Source organism: Nyctibius grandis, chromosome 26, assembly GCF_013368605.1.
Source record: "Nyctibius grandis isolate bNycGra1 chromosome 26, bNycGra1.pri, whole genome shotgun sequence".
Lineage (NCBI taxonomy): Eukaryota > Metazoa > Chordata > Aves > Nyctibiiformes > Nyctibiidae > Nyctibius > Nyctibius grandis.
The window spans coordinates 1,420,583-1,440,474 of record NC_090683.1 but is presented as its reverse complement, the minus strand read 5'-3'; the positions used below and the strand labels follow the sequence as shown (position 1 = coordinate 1,440,474).

At 51.1% G+C, this 19,892-nt stretch overlaps 3 pseudogenes; 1 reads left to right on the top strand and 2 right to left on the bottom strand.

Moving 5' to 3' along the window:
* Positions 1-343: 343 nt before the first annotated feature.
* On the bottom strand, positions 344-1,116 carry LOC137673700 (feather keratin Cos1-1/Cos1-3/Cos2-1-like; annotated as a pseudogene).
* Positions 1,117-8,683: 7,567 nt separating this feature from the next.
* Positions 8,684-9,457, top strand: LOC137673695 (feather keratin Cos1-1/Cos1-3/Cos2-1-like; annotated as a pseudogene).
* A 2,721-nt stretch (positions 9,458-12,178) lies between these two features.
* Positions 12,179-12,951, bottom strand: LOC137673696 (feather keratin Cos1-1/Cos1-3/Cos2-1-like; annotated as a pseudogene).
* Between the last annotated feature and the right edge of the window lie 6,941 nt (positions 12,952-19,892).

The following is a 19,892-nucleotide window of genomic DNA, read 5'->3' as shown; positions in this document are numbered from 1 at the left end:
CCTTTTCCCCTGAACAGACTGGTAGACTTCCCACAGAAGGAAGGAGGACTCAGAGGCCCAGGCTTGGATGCAGCACAACTTTAATGAGTCTAAAGAAGAAAAGGAGGTGGCTCACGGGGAGCGCCAGGGACAGCCACTAAGGTGCAGAAAGAACCTCTTGCAGACAGCCTGCCAAACAGGTCACCACCAGGCTGTAATTGGGTGGTGTTTACAGGAAAGGTAAAGAGAGAAGAGAGTGGAAGAAGGAAACAATGGCCCAAACAATGCCCCAAAGCTCTATCTCCTGTCCAGCATTATGTTCCGAGGCCTTGGAGGTTCTTGCCAGGGGATGTTGCCAGCAGACTTAGCAGGGCTGACATCTGTTGCCACAGTAGCGGCTAGTAATGCAGGAGAGGTCACAGCACCCAGAGTTGATGGGCACTCCATCACAGCTGAGGATGCTGCCAACAGCTGCAGAGGTGGAAGATCCCACAATGGTGTTCTGTGGGAAGGAGCTGAGGATGGGGCCAGGCAGGGTCACCACCACAGGGGAGGGCTCGATGACTACGGTGGAGTTCTGGCACTGCCTGACACAAGGCTCATTGCAGCTGTTGGCCAGAGGGGTTGGACCACAGGGCTGGCATGGCGGGCAGCAGGGCTGGCATGGCCGGCACTGGTCGTAGCAGGACATGTCTTGGGGCCTGAGTTGCACCTGGGAGAGAGGGCAGGGGGAAGCAGAAAACATGGACACATGAGAAGCAGCACTGCACCCAGCCACTGTGGAACCAAGGCATCTCCTGGCTCAGTATACGTTGCACAGCTCAAAGCGCAGGAGCCACCTCAACTAACTCCCAGCTCCTCTCTGTGGAAGACCTTCTCTCCCCTTCTCTCTCCCATGAGAAGCAGCTGCCAGCCCTGGGCTAGGACAGCCCATATCATCTGTAGACACACATGGAGGAAAGAGCTGATCTTGAAGGAGGGGGAGAAGAGGCTTCACACACACCTGATTCCCAAGGAGAAGGAGGCAAGAGAAGTGGATGAGAGAGCAGAGAACTGGGCTGCCTTTTATAGGAGCTCTGCACTGCCTCAGGCTCAGAGGCAACCTTTGTGGAAGTAATAATTTTCTGACAAGCTCATGTCAAATGCAAACCATCCCAGCTAATGGTATGGGTGGTGTCTTGGTTTCCTGCACTGCTGCCTTTTCATTTCCTGGCTTATGCCACGTGCTTTCCCATATGAAGGCTTCTGTAAGTGCCGGGATGAGAGGCCCGAGGATGTCCGGGGCAGAAACACGTCAGCGCAGGCAGAAGACTCAGCTCAAGTGCTGATGGTGTCCTGTGCAGGCAGGTGATGTGCACCTGGGTCATTCCTGTGGGCTTGTTTGTGGCAAAGTTGACAGGAAACGGGCATCCTCTCGTGTTTCTTGTCTGGATGCCCCAGGACTGCCATTTGAGAGGACATGACAAATGCTTTTCTCTTGCTCCTCACATCTCTCTCTGATGGATGCCCACTGTTGGGCTCATAAGTGGTCTTCTGCTGGGAGGGTTTGACCCTTTTTTCCAACACTAAGAGTGCTCTCAGGACAATTTTGCTGGGCTCATTTGCCTCATCCCCTCTCTGTGCAGCCTCTGCAGGTCCTCAGGCAACACCATGAGTATGTCTGGAGCCTCATCCTTCCCCGGGGTACTTGAGTCCTCTTCTGCCAGTGTGGTCCCCAGCATCTCCTCAGCAGAGTCCACAGTTGCTGATGTTTTCTGGTTTTATGTGAGCGTACAGGGTTTTGCATGTTTCCATGCAGGCATGCATGAGCACATGTGTGTCAGTCTGTACTTGTGTGACCCTCGTCATGATGTCATGTGCAGGTCCTAGCAGGGGGACTCTTCCCTGGTCTGTCCAACGGCACTGCAGAGTAGCAGATTGCCCTTGCCAGAAGGAGCCCATTTACATCTGAATGGAGGTGCCTTTGGCCTGCCAGAGAGGTGCTCAGAGAACTAAAATGCAGTCTCTACTTCCTGTGCCCTCCATTTCTTGCTTTACATCCAGGGAGGAAGGCCAAGAAAGGTGCCCACCTATGCAGGCCGTCATCCCTGAATGTATCCCCTTATGATGCAGTGTTACTGGTGACTGAGATGAGGCACGGGTTCCTCATGTCCAGGCCAATGCCAGATGCACTTCTGCAACTCATCAGCCTGGTGCTGGGTGAGGCAGGGGCCAAGACTTGGCATCAAAAAGGTATTGAACTGAAGGGAATGGGGTCCAGATGTTGGTCTGATGGGACATATAGGACAGACTCTCTGGGTGGAGCAAGGGGAGTCAAACAGCTTTGAGTCTTTAATGTCAAGACCAGCTGTCCTCAGGAGACAGAGCCTGGTTAGGGATGGGGGGCTGTGTGAACCCCCCGTAATCCAGGAGGAGACGGTTAGGGACCTGCTGTGCCAATTGGACACCCACAAGGCTATGGGCCCAGATGGGATTCACCCCAGAGTAATGAAGGAACTGTCAGATGAACTTGCCAAACCACTCTCGATTATCTACCGGCAGTCCTGGTTAACTGGAGAAGTTCCAGCTGACTGGAAATTAGCAAATGTAACACCCATCTACAAGAAGGGTCGGAAGGATGATCCAGGGAACTATAGGCCTGTCAGCCTGACCTCGGTGCCAGGCAAGGTGATGGAACAGATCATCCTGAGTGCCATTACATGGCACATGCAGGACAATCGGGGCATCGGGGCCAGCCAACATGGATTCATGAAAGGCAGGTCCTGCTTGACCAACCTGGTCTCCTTCTATGGCCAAGTGACCTGCTTAGTAGATGAGGGCAGGGCTGTGGATGTCATCTATCTAGACTTCAGGAAGGCATTCGACACTGTCTCCCACAGCATCCTCCTAGACAAACTGGCTGCCCGGGGCTTGGATGGGAGCACTCTTCGATGGGTTAAAAACTGGCTGGTTGGCCGAGCCCAGAGAGTGGTGGTGAATGGGGCAAAGTCCAACTGGCGGCCGGTCACTAGCGGTGTTCCCCAGGGCTCAGTTCTGGGGCCGGTGCTGTTCAATATCTTTATAGATGATCTAGACGTAGGGATTGAGTGCACCCTCAGTAAATTTGCAGATGACACTAAGCTATGTGGGAGTGTCGATCTGGTGGAGGGTAGGAAGGTCCTACAGAGGGATCTGGACAGGTTAGATAGATGGGCTGAGACCAACGGCATGAGGTTCAACAAGAACAAGTGCCGGGTCTTACACTTCGGCCACAACAACCCCATGCAGCTCTACAGGCTGGGGGAAGAGTGGTTAGAGAGCGGCCCGGCGGAAAGAGACCTAGGGGTGCTGATCGACAGCCGGCTAAACATGAGCCAGCAGTGTGCCCAGGTGGCCAAGAAGGCCAATGGCATCCTGGCCTCTATTAGGAATAGTGTAGCCAGACGGTCTGGGGAAGGGATCGTCCCTCTCTACTCGGCACTGGTGAGGTCGCACCTTGAGTACTGTGTCCAGTTCTGGGTCCTGCACTTGAAGAAAGATGTTGAGGTGTTGGAGCGAGTCCAGAGGAGGGCGACCAAACTGGTGAAGGGTCTGGAGGGTCTGACCTATGAGGAACGTCTGAGGGAGCTGGGGTTGTTTAGCCTGGAGAAGAGGAGGCTCAGAGGTGACCTTATTGCAGTCTACAACTATCTGAAGGGAGGTTGTAGCGAAGTGGGAATCATCATCTTCTCCCAGGCAACTAGCGATAGGACAAGGGGACACAGCCTCAAGCTTCACCAGGGAAGGTTCAGGTTGGACATTAGGAAGCATTTCTTTTCAGAAAGGGTCATTAGACATTGGAAGGGGCTGCCCAGGGAGGTGGTGGAGTCATCATCTCTGGATGTGTTTAAGAAAAGACTGGACTTGGCTCTTAGTGCCATGGTCTAGTAGTGGTGGTGTCAGGGCAACGGTTGGACTCGATGATCCCAGAGGTCTCTTCCAACCTGATTGATTCGGTGATTCGGTGATTCTGAGTCAAACTTCTCTGGTGTTCAAGCACCAGGATTTCCTTATGCTCCATAAAAAACTGCGTTAAGGTCTCAGCAATGTGTCTGTGAAGGCAGGGACATGTGATTTTAGGGCAAACTGCTAAAACCCTGCTGTGTTTTCATGAGCAGGTCAGAAAAAATCCCTCTTTGTGCAGGAAGGAATTGCTGTGTACCAACTGCAACCCCCATTCTGCTTCCCACTGCGCTGCTTGGGTGTGGAGGATGTAGAAGAGCCATGAATGAAGGAGGGAAATTGAGTCTGTGAAAAAGAGGTGGGGATGTGGTGAAGGTATTTTAGGATTTTTGTGGCTGTTTCTCACCATCCTGCTCTAATTTCCGTTGCTAATAATTTAAATGAATCTTCCGCAATTCAAGTCCATTTTGCCTGTGATGGTAATTGGCAAGTAATCCCCCTGTCTTTATATTGACTCACAAAGTTTTTCACCTTACTTTCTCCTCATATCCTGTTAAGGAGGGAGAGTGAGGGAGCAGCTGGGTGGGTGTCTGTGAGCCAGCCAAGATTTTTTTGGTTTTACAACAACTCTGGTAATTAGAAGTGCCATGAGTGTTTATCACATACATGAACTTTTTCTGCTTTCAATCTGTGCCATCAGGAGCTGGCTCTTTCTCCTGCGTTTTTCCCCTCAGAGGACCGCGGGCAGTGATGTCAATTGTCCTTTCTGCTTGTGTACCTGGGAACTAGTGGCAGCTTTACAGCCATGGACAGAGCACAGCCCACCAACCCTCCTGCCATAGGCTCAAACAAACAAGGACACCCCAAAGGCCATGTGCGAGGAAAGCTGTGAACTGGAGCTGTTGTACTGATGACCTGCTTTCTTCAGCTCTTTCTGACTCTGCTAGCAAAGGTCCTGCATGAGAACTGGTCCAGCTAGGACCTCTGATCTAAGCTCTTCCAGGATTTTAGAAAGTAAAGGGGTCCACTCTGAACCTCATGACTCAATGGGAGGGTCTTCCTTACTCTTCGTATTCCTCCCATTAGACATCAACTGTTGACCAAGTCTGAGACCAAGATTGGATCTAGCCACACTTAAGCTGCATCAGCAGTTTAGAAAGCAAGGGGGTCCATTCCTAACCTTGTGACGGAAGTGCAGCGTCTGCCTTACCTTTCTGAACGTCTGGTCTCTGTGTGAATCATTCTAACTCAAGTTTAACTCAATTTGCCTGTTTTTCTTCCATGCAGTAATCAAGTGTACTTTGTCACCGCATCTTGTTAAACCACTCACATTTATCATTGAACTTTGTTAACTCATTGTCTTGTATCAATAAAATATAGAGTCATAGAATCATAAAAATCATAGAATTGTTTTGGTTGGAAAGGACCTTTAAGATCATCAAGTCCAACCGTTAGCCCAGCACTGCCAAAGCCACTACTAACCCATGGCCCTCAGCACCACATCTCCACAGCTTTTAAATCCCTCTAGGGATGGGGACTCCACCACTGCCCTGGGCAGCCTGATCCAGTGCTTGACAACCCTTTTGGTAAAGAAATTTTTCCTAATATCCAATCTAAACCTCCCCTGGGGCAATTTGAGGCCATTTCCTCTTGTCACATCGCTTGTTACTCGGGAGAAGAGACCGACCCCCCCTCCCTACAATCTACTTTCAGGTAGTTGTAGAGAGCAATAAGGTCTCCCCTGAGCTTCCTTTTCTCCAGGCTAAACAACCCCACTTCCCTCAGCCACTCCTTGAATATTTCAATATTGTTGAAACTTACTGCTACTTCTCTCTTTTGAGTGAGGTGCGAAGCACTCTTCCGTGTGCTTCTCTTCAGCACAATTAGATGAAAAAAAATTTCAACAGAAAAGAACCAGTCTAGTCTTCATTAAGGGACAGACATAACTTTGAATAACCTTAAGAAAAATTGTATTATTGGTCACCCTTAAAAATTTGGAATAAGTGCTCCAAAAATACAGTCATCTAATGTCCTTGGTATATCCTTTATCAAGTGGAACAGATGGAGCTTACTTATTTTTATTATCATCAGATCTCAACTGTTGTATTTCCCATTCCCCCGGGCCTCTTTTACCCCCCTGGGTGCTTTCCCAAAGGATTCTGCCTGGCTGGTCCCTGAGGGGACAAAAATCTGCTCTTATGGGAGTGCAGGGTTGTAATTCTGCCTTCTGTTTTACAGAGCCACTGCGCACTCCAGACATGAGAGCTATCCCATCTTATCTCCAAAACCCCAGTAAGATCATAGGTCTCCAAGTGTGCACAGAGTTTTAAGTCATCCTGCTTGTGTTCTGGCTCAGGTTCTTGTCTTACATATGTCTGGGGTCAAACTAGAAAAGCAAGTCAGTGAGTGTACTGGTTTTTTTTTGGGATAGAGTTAAGTTTCTTCATAGTAGCTTGTATGGGGCTATGTTTTGGATTTGTGCTGAAAGTAGTGTTGATAAAACAGGGATGTTTTAGCTGTTGTTGAGCAGTGCTTACACAGCATCAAGACCTTTTCTACTCCTTAGACCACCCCTCCAGCGAGTAGGCTGGGGGTGCACAAGAAGTTGGGAGGGGACACAGCTGGGACAGCTGACACCAACCGACCAAAGGGATGTGTAAAAAGGGCACTATATGCCTGTTTACAAGGGCATGTAGTGGTGAGATGAGGGTTAATGGTTTCAAACTGAAAGAGGGTAGATTTAGGTTACATGTTAGGAAGAGATTCTTTCCTGTGAGGGTGGAGAGGCACTGGAACAGGTTGCCCAGAGATGTTGTGGGCCCCCTCCCTGGCAGTGTTCAAGGTCAGGTTGGATGGGGTTTTGATCAACCTGGTCTAGTGAAAGGTGTCCCTGCCAGTGGCAGGGGGGGTGGAACGAGATGATCTTTAAGATCCCTTCCAATCCAAACCATTCTATGATTCTATGATATTCCATGCCTTATTACATGCTCTACAATAAAACTGGGTAGCTGAGGTTGGCAGGGGCTGCTGTTGCTCGGGGAGTGGCTGGGCAAATATCAGTTGGTGGTGAGGAATTGTTTCCTTTTGCATAACTTGTTTTTCTTGGATTTATTTTCCTTTGTTGTTGTTGTTTTTTTTTTTCTTTTTGTTGCAAATTTTTTTTTAATTATTAAACTGTCTTTATCTCAACCCATGATTGTTCTCACTTTTACCCTTCCAATTCTACCCCTCATCCCACTTGGGGGAAGTGAGTGAGGCACTGTGTGGTGCTTAGCTGACGGACAGGGTTAAACAACAACAACAGTGCATCAGTGAGTCAAGGTGAGGATGAGGTCTCATGACAATAATCAGGGTTCAACAAAGTCCGGCAAACACCAGGTGTATTCATAGAGATGAGGCAGGTCAAGCTAGGAAGTCACCTGCATATCAGGGTCAAAACTGACATTGGTGGGGTCCATGTCGTGTCAGGTTGGGGCCAAGCAGTAGATTTAAGCTTAAAAGCTGCTCCCATGGGAAGAGGAGTTGACTCTAGATTAAGCCTCCCAGCAGCACCACCTGGCAATGATCTCAGCAAGGCCAGCGAAGGGAAGGGAACAGCCCTCAGCTACGCTACCTCTAAGCCAGGTGGGTCCAAATATCCTACATCTCCCAGCAGAGTAATATCTGGACCCTGGTCCCTTTACTCCAATATCAATTTGGTGCAAGGTCTCAGCCCCTGCCTCACTCAGCACCAGGCTGATGAGTTGCAGAAGTGCATCTGGCATTGGCCTGGACATGAGGAACCTGTATCCCATCCCAGTCACCAGCAACACTGCATTGTAAGGGGATATATTCAGGGATGACGGCCTGCATAGGTGGGCATGCTTTCTTGGCCTTTCCACGTGTACAGAAAGCAAGAAATGGAGGGCACAGGAGGCAGAGACTGCATTTTAGTTCTCTGAGCACCTCTCTGCCAGGCCAAAGTCACCTCCATTCAGCTGTAGACGGGCTCCTTCTGGCAAGGGCAATCTGCTGCTCTGCAGTGCCCATGGACACATCAGGGTGGAGACACCCTGCTAGGACCTGCACATGACATCATGACGAGGGGCACACAAGTACAGACTGACACACATGTGTTCATGCATGCCTTCACGGAAACATGCAAAACCCTGTACGCTCACATAAAGCCAGAAAACATCAGCAACTGTGGACTCTGCTGAGGAGATACAGGGGACCACAAAGGCAGAACAGAACTCAAGTACCCGGGGAAGGACCAGGCCCCAGACATGCTCATGGTGTTGCCTGAGGACCTGCAGAGGCTGCACAGAGAGGGGATGAGGCAAATAAGCACAGCAAAATTATCCCGAGAGCACTGTTAGTGTTGCAATGGGGTCAAACCTTCCCAGCAGAAGACCATTTGTGTGCAACAATGAGCAACCATCAGAGAGAGGTGTGGGGAGCAAGAGAAAAGGATTTGGCATGTCCTCTTTAATGGCAGTTCTGGGGCATCCAGACAAGAAACATGAGAGCGATGCCCATTTCCTGACAACTTTGCCACAAACAAGCCCACAGGAATGACCCAGGTGCACATCACCTGCCTGCACAGGACACCATCAGCACTTAAGCTGAGTCTTCTGCCTGTGCTGACTTGTTTCTACCCCGGACATCCTTAGGCCTCTCATCCCGGCACTTACAGAAGACTTCATATGGGAAAACACGTGGCATAAGCCAGGAAATGAAAAGGCAGCAGTGCAGGAAACCAAGACACCACCCATACCATTAGCTGGGATGGTTTGCATTTGACATGAGCTTGTCAGAAAATTATTACTTCCACAAAGGTTGCCTCTGGGCCTGAGGCAGTGCAGAGCTAGTATAAAAGGCAGCCCAGTTCTCTGCTCTCTCATCCACTTCTCTTGCCTCCTTCTCCTTGGGAATCAGGTGAGTGTGAAGCCTCTTCTCCCCCTCCTTCAAGATCAGCTCTTTCCTCCACGTATGTCTACAGATGATATGGGCTGTCCTAGCCCAGGGCTGGCAGCTGCTTCTCATGGGAGAGGGAAGGGGAGAGAAGGTCTTCTACAGAGAGCAGCTGGGAGTTAGTTGAGGTGGCTCCTGCGCTTTGAGCTGTGGAGCATATGCTGAGCCAGGAGGAGCCTTGGTTCCACAGTGGCTGGGTGCAGTGCTGCTTCTCATGTGTCCATGTTTTCTGCTTCCCCTTGCCCTCTCTCCCAGGTGCACCTCCAGGCCCCAAGACATGTCCTGCTACGACCAGTGCCGGCCATGCCAGCCCTGCTGCCCACCATGCCAGCCCTGTGGTCCAACCCCTCTGGCCAACAGCTGCAATGAGCCCTGTGTCAGGCAGTGCCAGAACTCCACCGTAGTCATCGAACCCTCCCCCGTGGTGGTGACCCTGCCTGGCCCCATCCTCAGCTCCTTCCCACAGAACACCATTGTGGGATCTTCCACCTCTGCTGCTGTTGGCAGCATCCTCAGCTGTGATGGAGTGCCCATCAACTCTGGGTGCTGTGACCTCTCCTGCATTACTAGCCGCTACTGTGGCAACAGATGTCAGCCCTGCTAAGTCTGCTGGCAACATCCCCTGGCAAGAACCTCCAAGGCCTCGGAACATAATGCTGGACAGGAGATAGAGCTTTGGGGCATTGTTTGGGCCATTGTTTCCTTCTTCCACTCTTCTGTCTCTACATTTCCTTTGCTGTCGCTGTCTCCCAGAGCCAGCCTGATGGGGATCCGTTGGCCTTCTTTGCTTTGCAGGGCAAGAAGATGGACACCCTGCAGGAGCTTCTTTCTTCATCTTAGTGGCTGTCCCTGGTGCTCCCTGTGAGCCACCTCCTTTTCTTCTTTAGACTCATTAAAGTTGTGCTGCATCCAAGCCTGGGCCTCTGAGTCCTCCTTCCTTCTGTGGCAAGTGTATCAATCTGCTCAGGGGAAAATGTTTGGACTCAGAATCACAGAATCAATCAGGTTGGAGGAGACCTCTGCAATTATTGAGTCCAACCATTGCCCTGACACCACCATGTCAACTAGACCATGGCACTAAGAGCCATGTCCAGTCTTTTCTTAAACACATCCAGAGATGATGACTCCACCACCTCCCTGGGCAGCCCCTTCCAATGTCTAATGACCCTTTCTGAGAAGAAATGCTTCCTAATGTCTAACCTGAACCACCCCTGGGGAAGCTTGAGGCTGTGTCCTCTCGTCCTATCGCTAGTTGCCTGGGAGAAGAGGCCAACTCCCACTCTGCTACAACCTCCCTTCAGATAGTTGTAGACTCCCTGCAGTGGATTTTGTCACTTGGAAATATGCTAAATTAATTTCATGGTTTCATGAATAAACTGATCGTAATTTCTTCTGAGGGGTGTTCAGCTTAGTGAGTGTCTCTAGACTTGTTCACCTAAAGAGACACTGCAAGCAGGGAATAGCAAAGAGGGACATGAACATCTGCACTTCTTCTCTAGAAGGCATTTGTCACAATCAAGAGAAATGAGAACCCCCGACAGGGTGAGTCAGGAGATCCATATTAGACATCTGTCTAAGGTGGTAGATACATGTACCCAGAGTGTAGTGATTATCTACGTCTTCTAGGTGTGTGCTGAAGGGCTTCATCCTGGGTCCACTGCCTGGGTGCAGGGCATAGCGGAGCTTTGGACCTATGCTGGAGCTGTGCCTTCCTGGGCTTAGAAGCAGTACTCGTCCTCCCAGTGTAACTACCCACACTGGTCCTGTTCCCTGCAGAGCATGGCATGGGGAGAGGTGTCCTACTATGAGGGCACAGCCCTGCCCTTCAGTGTGCCCATGTGGTCCCCAGTGGTGTGCCGGGTCTGTTGGAGGACAGATCTCCAATGGCCAGGGACTGCCGTGTTAGGAAGACCCTGGCCTTCAAGTGAGGAGCAGTGGTGTTGCGAGCAGAGCTCAGGCTGGCCCTGCCTCAGAGCACCTGGGGAGTCAGGGAAGACGAGTATGGGAAGGGTCATCCCCAGCGTTTGTGCTATGCATGTGTTGGTGCTCTCCTGTCATGTTGAAGGTGCCCAGCACCCAGTGACATGAACAAAGATGGTGCCTCTGCCCCAAACTGTGGTCAGGAAGAGCATGAGTGGAACCTCACGTGGTCCATGAGGTGCTGTGTGCCTGAGCATTTATTTTGAGCCCAGCAAAGCCTTCAGGAGTTCCTTTTCTGCATCCAGGAGACCATGGATACATGAGGGATACCAGGATTTAGAGCATTACTCGGGGATAAGGCCATTATCTATAAAGATATTTTTAACTATAATTGAAAAGCATACCTAAATGTTGACATTAATAGTGAAGCTACAAGTCATTTGCACAAATTCAGGGAAGATGGACCCCTGAAACAAGCAATGAGAAGGCAGGGAGTCACTGGACTGCGGAGAGCCCAAGTTGCTGTGAGGATGCACTGCTGCCATCTGCTCGGTTACCATCTGCCTGTAAACGGTGTGGTGGTGGACAGAAAGTGGTTCTTCAGGCACTGGGTGCTCTCCTGGAGCTCCAGCGGCCGATGGGGCTGTTGGGATCACAGGGAGTGGGGACTCCATTGTTTAGCCTAAGTGTGGCTGATACCAATCCGAACTTGTGAATTACCTCAGCCCTGCACATCTGGACAGCAGCTGTGCCCTGCCAGGTGCTGAAGGACTGTCTGAGGTACCTGTGTACCTCATCTGGTTGTGTCCTTGTGTAGTGGCCACGGAATCTAGAGAAGGTAATGGAGTGTAAGGAAAGTGTGAGACGAGGCTATGGGCTTTCCCCAGGCATTGTTGTTTCCCATCCCCACTCCTGCCACCCTTTGGAGCCATCCTCTCATTGATGGTCATTGGCTGTGGAGTATCCAGGGATGCCTTCCTCAGCTCCAAGGGAAAGTGCATAAAACAAAATCCACTAAAGTCCCACTCTTCCCTTCCTCCACCTTTTGGATGACTTGCCACAGAAGGAAGGAGGACTTGGAGGCCCAGGCTTGGATACAGCACAACTTTAATGAGTCTAAAGAAGAAAAGGAGGTGGCCTACATGGAGGACCAGGATATCACTAAGATGAAGAAAGGAGCTCCTGCGGGATGTCTGTCTGCCTGCCCTCCAGAGGGAGGGAGGCAAACAGGTCCTCACCAGGCTGTCATTGTGTGGTGGGGACAGGAAAGGTAAGGAAAAGAGAGAGATTGAAAGAAGGAAACAATGGCCCGAGGCTCTAAATACAATGCCCTGAGCTCTATCTCCTGTCCAGCATTATGTTCCGAGGCCTTGGAGGTTCTTGCCAGGGGATGTTGCCAGCAGACTTAGCAGGGCTGACATCTGTTGCCACAGTAGCGGCTAGTAATGCAGGAGAGGTCACAGCACCCAGAGTTGATAGGCACTCCATCACAGCTGAGGATGCTGCCAACAGCAGCAGAGGTAGAGGAGCCCACAATGGTGTTCTGTGGGAAGGAGCTGAGGATGGGGCCGGGCAGGGTCACCACCACGGGGGAGGGTTCGATGACTACGGTGGAGTTCTGGCACTGCCTGACACAGGGCTCATTGCAGCTGTTGGCCAGAGGGGTTGGACCACAGGGCTGGCATGGTGGGCAGCAGGGCTGGCATGGCTGGCACTGGTCGTAGCAGGACATGTCTTGGGGCCTGAGTTGCACCTGGGAGAGAGGGCAGGGGGAAGCAGAAAACATGGACACATGAGAAACAGCACTGCACCCAGCCACTGTGGAACCAAGGCTCCTCCTGGCTCAGCATATGCTCCACAGCTCAAAGCGCAGGAGCCACCTCAACTAACTCCCAGCTGCTCTCTGTAGAAGACCTTCTCTCCCCTTCCCTCTCCCATGAGAAGCAGCTGCCAGCCCTGGGCTAGGACAGCCCATATCATCTGTAGACATACGTGGAGGAAAGAGCTGATCTTGAAGGAGGGGGAGAAGAGGCTTCACACTCACCTGATTCCCAAGGAGAAGGAGGCAAGAGAAGTGGATGAGAGAGCAGAGAACTGGGCTGCCTTTTATACTAGCTCTGCACTGCCTCAGGCCCAGAGGCAACCTTTGTGGAAGTAATAATTTTCTGACAAGCTCATGTCAAATGCAAACCATCCCAGCTAATGGTATGGGTGGTGTCTTGGTTTCCTGCACTGCTGCCTTTTCATTTCCTGGCTTATGCCACGTGTTTTCCCATATGAAGGCTTCTGTAAGTGCCGGGATGAGAGGCCCGAGGATGTCCGGGGTAGAAACACATCAGCACAGGCAGAAGACTCAGCTCAAGTGCTGATGGTGTCCTGTGCAGGCAGGTGATGTGCACCTAGGTCATTCCCGTGGGCTTGTTTGTGGCAAAGTTGTCAGGAAATAACCACTGCTCATGTCTTTCTTGTCTGGATGCCCCAGGACTGCCATTTGAGAGGACATGCCAAATCCTTTTCTCTTGCTCCCCACATCTCTCTGATGGTCGCTCATTGTTGCACACAAATGGTCTTCTGCTGGGAGGGTTTGACCCTTTTTTCCAACACTAACAGTGCTCTCAGGACACTTTTGCTATGCTCATTTGCCTCATCCCCTCCATGTGCAGCCTCTGCAGGCCCTCAGGCAACACCATGAGCATGTCTGGGGCCTGGTCCTTCCCCGGGGTACTTGAGTTCTGTTCTGCCTTTGTGGCCCCCTGCATCTCCTCAGCAGAGTCCACAGTTGCTGATGTTTTCTGGCTTTATGTGAGTGTACAGGGTTTTGCATGTTTCCGTGAAGGCATGCATGAGCACACGTGTGTCAGTCTGTACTTGTGTGACCCTCGTCATGATGTCATGTGCAGGTCCTAGCAGGGTGTCTCCACCCTGGTGTGTCCATGGGCACTGCAGAGCAGCAGATTGCCCTTGCCAGAAGGAGCCCATCTACAGCTGAATGGAGGTGACTTTGGCCTGGCAGAGAGGTACTCAGAGAACTAAAATGCAGTCTCTGCCTCCTGTGCCCTCCATTTCTTGCTTTCTGTACACGTGGAAAGGCCAAGAAAGCGTGCCCACCTATGCAGGCCATCGTCCCTGAATGTATCCCCTTACAATGCAGTGTTGCTGGTGACTGGGATGGGATACAGGTTCCTCATGTCCAGGCCAATGCCAGATGCACTTCTGCAACTCATCAGCCTGGTGCTGAGTGAGGCAGGGGCCGAGACCTTGCACCAAGTTGATATTGGAGTAAAGGGACCAGGGTCCAGATATTACTCTGCTGGGAGATGTAGGATATTTGGACCCACCTGGCTTAGAGGTAGCATAGCTGAGGGCTGTTCCCTTCCCTTCGCTGGCCTTGCTGAGATCATTGCCAGGTGGTGCTGCTGGGAGGCTTCATCTAGAGTCATCTCCCCTTCCCATTGGAAAAACTTTTAAGCTTAAATCTACTGCTTGGCCCCAACCTGAGTTACATCTCCAGAACTGACGCATATGTGCCTGCATCAGGGCATGGGCTCCACTGATGTCAGTTTTCTCCCTGACATGTGATACTCTTCCCCGCTTAACCAAGACCTCAGGGCAATCCCAAGCAGAAATACAGGATGGGCAGAGAATGGATGAGCAGCCCTGAGGAGAAGGACTTGGGGGTGATGGCTGACGAGAAGCTCAACATGAGCCAGCACTGTGCGCTTGCAGCTCAGAAGACCAACTGTATCCTGGGCTGCATCACCAGCAGTGTGGTCAGCAGGTCAAGGGAGGGCATTCTGCCCCTTTACTCTGCTCTCGTGAGACCCCACCTGCAGTGCTGCATCCAGCTCTGGGGCCCCCAACAGAAGAAGGACATGGAGCTGTTGGAGTGAGTCCAGAGGAGGCCACGAAGATGATCAGAGGGCTGGAGCACCTCTGCTCTGGAGACAGGCTGAGAGAGCTGGGGCTGTTCAGTCTGGAGAAGAGAAGGCTCCGGGGAGACCTTCTAGCAACCTTCCAGTACCTGAAGGGCCTACAGGAAAGTTGGAGATGAGCTTTTTACAAGGGCAAGTAGTGACAGAACGATGGGGAATGGTTTTAAACTGAAAGAGGGGAGATTTAGATTAGATCTTAGGAAGAAATTCTTTGCTGTGAGGGTGGTGAGACACTGGCCCAGGTTGCCTAGAGAAGCTGTGGCTGTCCCCTCCCTGGAAGTGTTTAAGGCGAGGTTGGATGAGGCTTTGAGCAACCTGGTCTAGTGGAAAGGTGTTCCTGTCTGTGGCAGGGGAGCTGGAACTAGATGATCTTTAAGGTCCCTTCCAATTCAAACCATTCTGTGATTCTATGGTTCTATAATGCACCTGGTTATAGCTGGACTTTGTTGAACCCGGATTATTGCAATGAGACCTCATTCTGACCTTGACTCACTGATGCACTGCTGTTGTTTAACCATGTCTGGCAGCTAAGCAGCACACAGCTCCTCATTCACTTCCCCCAAGAGGGATGGGGGATAGAATTGAAGGGTAAAAGTGAGAACAATCATGGGTTGAGATAAATGCAGTTTAATAATTAAAAAAAGATTTGAAAGAAGAAAACAAGAAAAAATAACAACAATAACAAAGGAAAATAAACCGAAGAAAAAGAAGCAATGCAAAAGAAAACGATTGCTCACCAGCAAGCTACGGTAGCCCAGCCACTCCCTCACGAATGGCTGCTCCTGCCAGCTTCAGTTCCCCAGTTTTATTGCACAGCGTGGTGTTATAAGGCATGGATTATCCTATTCGTCAGTTGGGGTCAGCTGTCCCAGCTGTGTCCCCTCCCAACTTCTTGTGCACCCCTAGCCTACTCGCTGGAGGGGTGGTCTAAGGAGTAGAAAAGGTCTTGATGCTGTATAAGCACTGCTCAACAACAGCTAAAACATCCCTGTTTTATCAACACTACTTTCAGCACAAATCCAAAACATAGCCCCATACAAGCTACTATGAAGACACTTAACTCCATGCTAGGCAAAACCAGTACACTCACTGACTTGCTTGTCTAGTTTAACCCCAGACATATGTAAGACAAGAACCTGAGCCTGAGTGTGACTTGTGATTTACTGCAAACTGCTAAAAACCTGCTACATCTTCACAAGCAGGTCAGGAAAAGTCCCTCTTTGTGCAGGAAGGAATTGTGTATTGACTGCAAGGCCCCATTCTGCTTCCCACTGCGCTGCTTGGGTGTGGAGGAAATAGAAAAGCCATGAATGAAGGAGGGAAGTTGAGTCTGTGAAAAAGAGGTGGGGATGTGGTGAAGGGATTTTAGGATTTTTGTGGCTGTTTCTCACCATCCTGCTCTAATTTCTGTTAGTAGTAAGTTAAACAAATCTTCCCCAAGTCAAGTCTGTTTTGTCCGTGATGGTAATTGGTAAGGAATCCCCGTCTTCACCTCAACCCATGATCTTTTTCACCTTACTAGCAGCCTGCTGGGTTCCTCGAAGCCAGCTAAGACCTATGTTCTTTTGCAGCAGCTCTGGTAATTAGAAGTGCCATGATGTGATTATCACTTACATGCTTTTTCTTTCTGCTTGTATCTGTGCCATCAGGAGCAGGCTCTTTCTCCAGCATTGTTCCCCTCAGAGGATAGTGGGCAATGATGTGAATGGGCCTTTGTGCTTGTGTATCTGGGAACTAGTGGCAGCTTTACAGCCATGGGCAGAGCACAGCCCACCAACCCTCCTGCCATAGGCTCAAACAAACAAGGACACCCCAAAGGCCGTGTGGGAGGAAAGCTGTGAATGGGAGCTGCTGTGCTGATGACCTGCTTTCTTCAGCTCTTTCTGACTCTGCTAGCAAAGGTCCTGCATGAGAACTGATGACAGAGGAGAAACACCTGCTGCTTTGGTTGTCTCAGACTCCATTCACTTGCATTTCTTACCCCAACCATCCATCCCTCATTGCCTCTCTTTTCCAGCCCATTCCCTCTCAATGTTTCACAGATAGGTCAGTGCAGAAGATCTCGGCTCTCTTTGTAATCCCAGATTTCAGATCTTCAAGCACCAAAGGCAGTTCCCTCTGAGCTCTAGGCTTCAGGAGAGGAGGGAGCTTAGGAGGAGAGGCGCAGTATGGTTCTCCTCTCTTGGCATCCTGACAGGAGGCCACTCTGTGCCAGGCTGAGCTCTGGGGAAAGGGCCCTCAGTTCTCTCCTGGCACTCCTATTTCCCAATATGCACCCAGAGATCTGCAGGCAACTATTGTTTTTCTGTGAGGACCTGAGGTTAGTGACTCAGGGAAAAGGAGAAGGTGGTGAGAGCTCCTGCCATGGCACTGTTCTTTCCCTGCACCCCAGGCTGGGATTGCATTTGCCGTGAGCTGCAAAGAGAGAGCGCGGGCTGTTCTGATTGGTGCTCTCTCTACAGTAGCATTGGAGGAACTGTCAGACATGCATCTGAGTCATCTTGCAGGCCCAGGTGAATAACCTTTCTGTCCTGGAGCTGCTCTGTCTGATGGGAGTTGAGGTAAGGAGTCCACAAGACACCTCAGCCCTGCAAACTCTGTGCTGGGCTACACAGCTTCCTCTCTGGGTGTGAAGGAAGAACAGGGAGCTTGCCCTAGCTGTCCTTGCCCTTGGATGCATGCCATGCTCCCTCCTTCTGGAGAAGGGCGGGAAGGTGAAGAGGAGGAGGAGGCTCTGGGCTCTAAACAAGGTGGTATCTCCTACCATCCCCTCCTTCCATCCTCGCTGATGGTCAGTGGCTGTGGAGTAGCCAGAGACGTCATTCTCAGCTCCAAGGGACAGTGACTGAAGGACCCCACACACAGTGTGGGCAGGAGCCCTCCCAGTCCTCCAGGAACGAGAAAGGGTCCACTTGCTCACCCATTTGTTCCCACCCACCATATCTGTGTTTCTCCCTGGACAGCTTTAGAGAGCATGCAGAGAGAAAAGGACCACTGAGAGCCAGAGGCTGGGATGCAGCAGAGTTTAATGAGTCGAAAGAGAGAAACAAGATGTCTCCGAAGAGAGGCCACACTGAAAGGATCACCATGGGCAGCTAAGAGTCAGTGCCCATGATCAAGGGGGAGTTTGCACAAGGTACTCTTCTGGCTGTCTGACAGAGGGAGAGAGGCAGGCAGGTCCCCCCTAAGCTGGCTTTGGTGGGCCTCATGGTCTAGAGAGCAGAAAACAACAAAGGAGAAGGAGGGAAAAGACAGAGTGGAGGAAGGGAATGAGAAAACATTGGTCATGTTTTCAGAGAGCCCAGGCTGGCCCCTTCCAAAGGGCTCACACCTTTTGCGGGAGGAGTGGGACATGTTCAGTCCCTCTCAAAGCAACGGCCATGATCTTCGTCGTTCAGTCTGGCATCATCTTCAGGGTTCCCAGGGGTCCTTGTCTGGGCTGTCACCAGTGGCTTTAACAAGGGGGGCACCTTCTGCTGTCACAGTAGCAGCTGGTAATGCAGGAGAGGTCACAGCACGAGGAGTTGATGGGCACTCCGTCACAGCTGAGGATGCTGCCAACAGCAGCAGAGGTGGAAGAGCCCACAATGGTGTTCTGTGGGAAGGAGCTGAGGATGGGGCCAGGAAGAATCACCACCACGGGAGAGGGCTCGATGACAACGGTGGAGTTCTGGCACTGCCTGACACAAGGCTCATTGCAGCTGCCGGCCAGCGGGGTTGGACCGCAGGGCTGGCATGGCACGCATGGCTGGCACTGGTCTGAGCAGGACATGTCTCTGGGCTGATGATGCACCTGGAAGAGAGGGCAGGGAGGACATAGAGCACAGGAACATGTGAGGAAGAACCTGAACCCCACCAGAAGGAAGCCAAGACGCCTGCTGGGTGAGGAGGTGGAGGCTGGGCAGGAGGAAACTTGAGCTACTTTGTCTGAGCTTAGTGGGGTCCTTCAGATAACAGTCAGGCCCAGGGTTGCTCCTGCCTAGCTTGTAGCCAAAAAGCTACCTCAGCCCAGCCTCAGAGTCTCTCCATGACAGACCCTCTGTCCTCTGTTCTCTCCCACTATCTTTGATATCCTTGAAGGCTAGACCTCATTCTATAGGAGGAGGTGGAGGAGAAAAGGGGTTCCAACTCACCTAGTTCCCAAGGAGAAGGAGGTGACAGAAGTGGTAGAGAGGGTAATGAGTTGTTCTGTCTTTTATACCAGCCTCACACTGCCTCAGGCCCAAAGGCAGCCTCTGCATAAGCAACAATTTTTGTGCATACTACTGATGAACGGAAACATCCCAGATAATGATATGGCGTGTGTAGTTCATTTCCTCTACACTGCCTTTGTATTTCCTGGTTTATGTCATGTCCGTTCCCTCAATGGTGCTTATTTTGAGTGCTGGGATGTGAGGCCCCAGGATTTCCACAGCCAGGTTCAGTCAGGTGGGGCAGAAGGTGCCTGAGGTGTCCAGTGGATGCAGGTGATGTCAGCCTGGGGCACTCTGGTGTTTTGTGTTTTTTTTTATGATCCTGCTGACAGGAAGGGTCCCAGCTGCTCCCAGCTCTGCAATCTTTGTCTTGTCCCCCAAGGGCTCTTGTGACTATGTGCCCTGTCCTCCTCTTTCCTTCCCTCTTGGCTCACTCCAACAGTCAGTGGCTGTTGTGTTCCCAGGCAGGCGGACTGCACTTCAGCTTTTCAACCCTCTTTTACCTGAAGCTGCCCTCAGGAGGAAGCTGCCAACCTCTTTGACCTCCTCCTCTCTCGGGACAGTCCTTGAGACTCCTCTAGCAATGCTGCCTGTGCATCTGTCCTGCTTAGAGTGCCCCATCCCTGCTCTAGCAGGGAGATCTCCAGCAGCTCCTCAGTCACATCCCTTCTTATCGCCTCTGCCCTCTTGTGCCCTTCTGCAATAATGTGCATGGGAGCATGATTGTGTACCGGTCTGTGTGATTACCTGCATGCACATCTATGTGCTTGTATGCTTGTGTGTACACACACCTGTGTGCCTCTGGTGAGAGAATGTTTCCGTGGACATGTGTTTTTTTCTACAGTTATGAGTAATTATATGCAACCACACATGTCTGCGTCCTTGTGCACATTTCACAGAATCATAGAATCACCGAATCAATCAGGTTGGAAGAGACCTCTGGGATCATCGAGCCCAACCATTGCCCTGACACCACCATGTCAACTAGACCATG